Source organism: Rhinopithecus bieti, unplaced genomic scaffold, assembly GCF_001698545.2.
Source record: "Rhinopithecus bieti isolate Rb0 unplaced genomic scaffold, ASM169854v2 scaffold_65, whole genome shotgun sequence".
Taxonomy (NCBI): Eukaryota; Metazoa; Chordata; class Mammalia; order Primates; family Cercopithecidae; genus Rhinopithecus; species Rhinopithecus bieti.
Genome location: NW_016803344.1, coordinates 3,043,050 through 3,051,124, shown reverse-complemented (window position 1 = coordinate 3,051,124; position 8,075 = coordinate 3,043,050). Strand labels below are relative to the sequence as shown.

The following is an 8,075-nucleotide window of genomic DNA, read 5'->3' as shown; positions in this document are numbered from 1 at the left end:
ATCCAGCAAGATTGGTGGAGGCCTCATCTGTGCCCTGCCCCTTTCAAGAGGTTTCCTCTGCACCCCCACCCACCCCAACCCTGGCCACTGACCTGCAGGAACAGCAGATATAACTGTGGGGCCCTGAGGCCTGCAGGAACCCGGGGACTCAGGAAAGGCAGGTGTTGCGTTGAGCAGGATCCAAGTTAGCCGGGGAGGGATGTGGGTGTCCTTGTTAGAGGAGGATGTGAAGGGATTGGGATGAAGGAGTCCAGGAGGAGCAGCAGGACCCGAGGCCCTCCCTCTGCACACAGCCTTTCTCTGCTGGGCTCAGGCCCTAGCAACAGTGCCTTATTTATTTCCCCCACCCTTGCTCAGGCTTAGCCAGTCCTTGCTCCAATGATGGGGTAGGGGTCATAATGGGACTCTTGTGACATCACTACATCCCACCCCTCATTCTCTTGCTTTGAGATACAGACTCCTTTAAGGAATCAAAGTTGACTTATAGAGACAATAAAATCCCCTTGAGAAAACTGGCCTCATAACTAGTCTCTACAGTTCCTGTACAGGGTTCCTGACCTGTGGTAAGGAAAGAATATCAGTTCCTAGCAGGCCCAGGATCCCCAAGTTATATTAAGACCTCAAGAGGAGAGAAATTTACTCAACTCATTCAGATATGGTTGGCAGAAAACCATGGCTGGGCTCAAGGCTTTAAAGTCTTATCTGAGATTTCTCATGGAACCATGTTCCATCAAAGCCAATATAAAAAGGAGCCTATATGGCAAATAATTATTCTTGCTGTGCTTTATGCAAATAATCAGGCCAAGTATAATAAGACTAAAGTTTATTTTGCAAACAAATCAGTCCTATCATGGTCTGTTTTTAATAAAAATGAGGACTGGAGAGAGAAAAAGTATGTTTTAAGAACTATGAGGGCCGGGCGCGGTGGCTCAAGCCTGTAATCCCAGCACTTTGGGAGGCCGAGATGGGCAGATCATGAGGTCAGGAGAGCGAGACCATCCTGGCTAACACGGTGAAACCCCGTCTCTACTAAAAAAATACAAAAAAACCCAGCCGGGTGATGTGGCGGGCGCCTGTAGTCCCAGTTACTCGGGAGGCTGAGGCAGGAGAATGGCGTAAACCCGGGAGGCGGAGCTTGCAGTGAGCTGAGATCGCGCCACTGTACTCCAGCCTGGGCGACAGAGCGAGACTCCGTCTCAAAAAAAAAAAAAAAAAAAAAAAAAAAAAAAAAAAAAAAAAAAAGAACTATGAGGCTGGGTACAGTGGCTCATGTCTGTTATTCCAGCACTTTGGGAGGCTAAGGCGGGCAGATCACCTGAGGTCGGGAGTTGGAGACTAGCCTGACCAACATGGAGAAAACCCGTCTCTACTAAAAATGCAAAAAATTAGCCAGGCATAGTGGCATGTGCCTGTAATCCCAGCTACTTGGGAGGCTAAGACAGGAGAATCACTTGAACCCGGGAGGCAGAGGTTCCAGTGAACTGAGATCATGCCTTGTACTCCAGCCTGGGCAACAAGAGTGAAACTCCATCTCAAAACAAAACAAAACAAAAAAACTATGACTATGGTATACCTGTTATTAGATTCTAGTCTCATCCATTGTTTTTGAGGTTTTTTTCCTGCAATTTAGACTGATCCTGCTTATTTCTTTTCTTTTTTTTGAGACAGAGTCTTGCTCTGTCCCCCAGGCTGGAGTGCAGTGGCCGGATCTCAGCTCACTGCAAGCTCCGCCTCCCGGGTTTACGCCATTCTCCTGCCTCAGCCTCCGGAGTAGCTGGGACTACAGGCGCCCGCCACCCCCGCCCCCGGCTAGTTTTTTGTATTTCTAGTAGAGACGGGGTTTCACCGTGTTAGCCAGGATGGTCTCGATCTCCTGACCTCGTGATCCGCCCATCTCGGCCTCCCAAAGTGCTGGGATTACAGGCTTGAGCCACCGCGCCCAGCGATCCTGCTTATTTCTGTGAACCAACCAGTGATCTCTGACTACAGCTCAGATGAAATAAGAGGCATGGGTAATATAAAAATCTGGATCAATATTCTAATTCTGGGCACTTATTGGAATCAGCTAGCAACCCCATGCGCCCAAGTCTTACCAGGTATGACAATAGCAATGAGCTACCTGGGCATGATGGCAGCCTCAGGACTTTTTGAAGCTGTCCTCACCCACTTATTTCATTTGGACATCCCTACTTGTCTTAAAACCCAAGGAGCCATCTATATTTGTGGCCAATCAGTTCACCAATGCCTCCCCACTAACTGGAAGGAAACTTGTACCATAGGCTATGTATCCCCAGACATCTTCATGGTCCCTGGCAATCTCTGTCTTCCAGCACCAATCTACAGGCATCCTATCTTGCCCAAGGTGAAGAGGGCTATCCAATTAATTCCGCTTCTTGTGGAACATGGCATTATACCCTGTATGGAAACCAGAATTGCTGGAGTCACAAAGGTCTCCTTGATCTATAGCCAACTCTCAAATGAAATAGCCAACATTGAGGCCATGACTAAAATTTTAACAATGTTAGTGTAAGAACAAATTGACTCTTTAGGAGCTATAGTCCTCCGAAATCTCCAAGGACTAGATATGTTAATGGCAGCACAGGGAGGAATTTGCTTAGCCTTAGATAACCAATGTTGCTTTGGGGTAAATGGATTGGCAAAAGTACAAGACAACATCAGACAACTCCTAAATTGAGCCTCTAATTGATGGGAACAAGCCTCTCAGGGCTTATTAGATTAGGAAGCAACATGCAAATGGTTCTCTGGGTTTTTCTCTTTTTAGGTCCACTTGTTACTCTCCTACTTTTGCTCATTTTTGTCCATGTCTTCTAAATCTAATCACCTGATTTGTCTCCTCTCACTTTTGGGCTGCCAAGCTCCAGATGATCCTCAGTGAGGGACATCATCCTCTCAATGATCAAGAGTCACCCTTCTACAGGAGACCAGTAGACTGCCCAACAGTGGGACACAACAGAGGTGAATTCCCTGTCTCTGTTAGATCTGGCTGGATACCGTTTTCATTAACCTATGGAGCCACCCTGCTCTGACAGCTAGCAAGAGGCCAAAACCCACAGAACAGACACCACCACCCCTCTGTCAGCAGGAAGCAGCTACAGAAGACTGACCTTCATCCATTTTTTCCAGAATTGGATCTAGAATCTTGAGGGGGGAAATGTTAGAGTAGGTAGTTAGACAGACATGAGCAGGGAAGGAGAGGCCCCCACCACCAGGACTGTCAGACAATCATCTGGTGATGGTTAGGTGGTTGTTAAACTGTCTCGCTAAAATACTAATTGGTCACAGCTGGCACAAGGGAACGGCAGTCTCCCACTAGATACAAAACACCTGAAGCTGGTGATTAGCAGCTTTAGCAGCTTCCTGATAAGATTTTAGGACTTGGTGAATGAGCTCAAGCATGCCCACTAAGAGGCAAAATGGCAGAGTTAAACCGGCATGACCTTCCTCTAGGAACATTCCACTGGTAAGTGAAAAACACTTCAAGTGAGCATGCATACAACTTCAGTAAACACGCTGTGCATGCAGACCCTCCCAAGTGCTGGTAGGCCACTCTGCATGGGGACAGCCCACCCCAAGGGAAGAATAAGGGAAAGAGAGACACAACCCTCCAGAATCATGCCAATGTAAAAAACCCCAAGTCAAAGGGCAATCTCTCAAGTTTCCTGCTTGGCCCTTTTCCAAGTGTACTTTACTTCCTTTCATTCCCCCTCTAAAACTTTTTAATAAACTTTCACTCCTGCTCTAAAACTTGCCTTGGTTGCTCACTCCACCTTCTGCCACTCAGATGAATTCCTTCCATCAAGGAGGCAAGAATTGAGTTGCTGCAGACCCATATGGATTCACCGCTGGTAATAGTATCATGAAAGATAGTCATTTTGAAGGAGGAGGAATGAGAGATGTATTCCTATGAATAACTTTACAGTTACCTGTCACTGAGTAAAAAGTGAAGCGTTAATATTAATGCAAGAATCCAAAGTATTTGCAAAGAAGTAGAATAGGAGGAACCTGTTTTCACTGGGATGGGGGTGGGGGGCAAATGTCTAAATCAGTGTGACCACTTTGGAAAACAGTTTGGCCTTATCCAATAAAGTTGAACATGCAACTCTGGCCCTGCAATTCCACTACTACACAGCACTTTGCACACGTGTCCTGAAGACAGGTAAATATTGATCAAGGCAGCAAAACTGAAAACAATCCAAATGTACATTAACAGAAGAATGGAAAAATGATATGCACTACAGTCATTACAGTGGAATACTGCACAGGTTTCATGCTCTAACATGCAGGAAAGTCACAAACAAGGTGTGGAGATACAGAAGAACAGTAGGGCATAAAAAGCTTGCAAAACTAGTCCATGTAATCTATGCAAATACAAAGAATTGAGGCAGACTACAAAGAAGGGCAATTGATTGAAAAACATAAAATTCTGAATAGTGGTTGCCAAGGTGGGTACAGAGAATTCTGCAAAAGTAATCATAGAAATTCGTTTCTGGAGCTGAGCAATGGCTACACTGGGATGAGTTCTGGAATTAGTTCTTTTTCTGCATAACATATATGTGTTTATATGTTCTTTCATGTTGACTATTGTATTTCTTTAAAGTTTTTCTCTCCATCACCCAGGCTGGAGTGCTGTGGTGCTATCACAATTCACTGCAGCCTTGACCTTCCAGACCAAGTGATCCTCCCACCTCAACCTCCCAAGTAGCTGGTACCACATGCATGCATACGCTACTCATTTCAATTTTTTTTTTTTTTTTTGAATCAGAGTCTCACTCTGTTGCCCAGGCTGGAGTGCAATAGTGTGATCTTGGCTCACTGCAACCTCCACCTCCCAGGTTCAAGTGATTCTCCTGCCTCAGCCTCCTAAGTAGCTGGGATTATAGACACGTGCCACCACGTCCGGCTAATTTTTGTATTTTTTAGTAGAGACAGGGTTTCACCATATTGGTCATGCTGGTCTTGAACTCCTGACCTCGTGATCCGCCCACCTCAGCCTCCCAAAGTGCTGGGATTACAGGTGTGAGCCACCGCGCCTGGCCACAATTTGTTTTTGAGACAGAGTCTTGCTATTTCACCCAGGCTGTAGTGCAGTGGCACAAACTCAGTTCACTGCAACCTCTGCCTCTCTGGTTCAAGCGATTCTCATGCAACATACTCCGTGAGCGTACTCGGTGGTGAATGTACTCCATAAACCTTGCTTTGCCTTTTCTTTTCAATTCTTCTTTTTGTATGATTTTTGTACTTCTCTCAAGGTCATTCTTTCATTCTAGGCAACATACTTGGAGGCTGAGGCAGGAGAATGGCTTGAACCTGGGAGGCAGAGGTTGCAGTGATCTGAGATCACGCCATCGCACTCCAGCCTGGGCAACAAGAGTGAAACTCTGTTTCAAAAAAAAAGAAAAAGAAAAGGAAAGGAAAGAAAATGGCATCCTGAGGGGCAGGTACAGGGGACAGCCCAGGGAAGGAGGTTGCTGTTTCCTGAAATAGAACCTCTTAGAAACTGACTGTTCAATTCGTGCAAAATCTGAATAAGAAATCAAAATGATAGAAAGTAACCTCTTTCCTGACCATCACCCAATGCCTGTCACACAGCGCCAGGGACTGAGAGACCCTCCACCCCATTGTCCTGCTCCCTTCTAGGACACCCCACCAGCACAAAGTTTTCCATTGACAGGGCCCACGTGTGTCTTCCTGGGGTTGATCCTAGTGCTAGAATCAAGGATACAGGAATGTTCTCAGCTCCCTTAGCCATGACTCCACCTGCTGTCCTCCCAGTGTCCTATACTCCTCAGGTTCAGAGCCCCAGGCCTCAGCACCTCACCTTTCCTTGTTGAAGTCCCCAAGGCCTGGGGACTCTGCTCTCTCTGTTCCTGCTTATCACATCTGGGCTGTCAACCTGTGGCCGTGTTACCCAATCTGAGCCTCAGGTTTTTTTCTTGTGCAAACTTAGGACAGGGAATAGAATAGGCTCATGATGGACAGGCGGAGGTGAGATGGGGTGAGAGAAACGCAGGAGCTAGAAGGAGGAAAAGACTCAACGAAGGGGTTCCTCTGAGACTGAGAGGTAGGCAAAGGCAGGTTGAGAGTCAGTTCCCGGAATCAAGTACCTGAGGGAAGGGCAGTGATAGCGCCACTGCACTCCAGCCTGGGTGGAAAAAAAAAAAGGGCTAAACATGCAACTACCATATGACCTAGTACTTACTGTTCTCGGAATTAGCCAACAGAAATGAGAACTTAGTTCACACGAAAGCCTGTGCACAAGTGTTTATAGCCGATTGATGCAGAGTAGCTCCAAACTGGACACAACCCCAATGCCCTTCAGTGCGTGAATGTCCAGAGCAGCCTGGGGACTGGCACTGCATGCTCTTACTTGGAATGTGTGTAGCTTTCCAGAGAATGAGTTAAGGTGTGTGTTGAAGGGCTGGGGGCGAGCAGTGCTGGCATACCAACAGAACTGAGGAGTTCAGTCTAGAGTTGGGTACATCTTGAGCTGAATCTCTAAGGCCTTCAGTTTCCCAGATCTGCTTCCCTCAGAAGCACTTAGGAAACAGGGCCTCCCTCCACAGGACAGCCTCCTGGGCCTGCAAAGGGGCATATGTTTCCTCCTTAGACACGGATGTGCCTTGTCCTCCCTTCTCCTACACTTAGAGCAACCTGTAAATAATTTCATGGGTGAAATAACCCATTGTCCGGAACACCATTTTTGGGGTGGATTTATGGGTGCCTATGTACCATGTGTATGTATGTAACATGTAACATGTAATCCTGCAATCCTGCTCAAAAAGGTTAGAAGTCACCCAGTCAGCTAGCGACTCCAGAGTAATCGGACACATGTTCCCCCAAGATACCACAAGATGGCAGCACATGCACACAGCATTTCAAGCTCCTGCCCACTGAGATGACAGCAATTAATCTGCTCTCTAGTAACACCCCTGCCACCCTGGAAAGCCCTACACTTAAAAGGTTATGATGCCTGTTTCTATGATAATGTGTTGCAAACACACACAGCATTTCTGAGGTAGATGAAGAGATCCAAAGGGTAACAGGAAATTATGTAGTTCAGAATTCACCTTTTTAAAAAAAACTTACGTATGTATGTATGTATTTAGTTATAATAGAGACAGGGTCTCACTATGTTGCCCAGGCTGTTCTTGAACTGCTGGGCTCAAGCGATCCTCCCACTTCAGCCTCCCAAAGGGCTGGGATTACAGCCGTGAGCCACTGAGCGTGGCCAGAACTCTTCACCTTTTGGTAAAGAGTGTATATGTTGCACCTGAAGCCAGAAGTCAATGATACTCGATGAAAGGGTTTGTTCAGTGCAGATGACCGACTTGGGTTCATGGCTTGCATGTGTCATAATTGTTGCTGTTTATTTCCTGAAAATTTAGACGACATTGGGCACATTATCAATGCCTTACATGCATAGTTGCATTAAACTTTACTGCAGCCATCTGACATAGTGATTATTATCCTCATTTTACAGATGGGGAAAGAAAGGATTAGAACTTCAGGAACCTTGGCAATGGAACGCACAGTGAGTAGAGGCAGAGAGAACCTGCTTTCCTGGTGGCCCACACTCCTCCAGCACACAAGGCTCCCTCTAGCCTGCACATGTGTCTCAGCTTTTACTGCTGAAGTCTCGGTTATATGATTATGTATATGCTCAATCCTACACCAATTGAGAATGGCCCTTAGCTTGGAATTAGTGAGAACAGTAATTAGAAATTTATTATCAGAAAAAAGGTCATAAGATTATTGGCCGCAGTCTCTTTGCTGTGCATGTTTCTCATCTAGACAGAACAACCACAGGGAATCCAGGTCCTTCCCACCACCCCAGGCTCAGCGGTTCACGCTTACCCACCCAGCCCAGGCTCAGCAGTTCACGCTTACCCACCCAGCCCAGGCTCAGCAGTTCACGCTTACCCACCCAGCCAGGCTCAGCAGTTCACGCTTACCCACCCAGCCCAGGCTCAGCAGTTCACGCTTACCCACCCAGCCCAGGCACAGCAGTTGACGCTTACCCACCCAGCTCAGGCTCAGCAGTTCACGCTTACCCA

The 8,075-nt window shown here is 46.8% G+C and overlaps 1 long non-coding RNA gene across 1 annotated transcript; it reads left to right on the top strand.

Annotated features, from left to right (window-relative positions):
• Positions 1-469: 469 nt before the first annotated feature.
• On the top strand, positions 470-7,553 carry LOC108533314 (uncharacterized). The gene is made up of 3 exons (XR_001886698.1): positions 470-563; positions 2,877-2,976; positions 7,502-7,553. It is a non-coding gene; the product is annotated as an uncharacterized LOC108533314 (long non-coding RNA).
• The last annotated feature ends 522 nt before the right edge of the window (positions 7,554-8,075 follow it).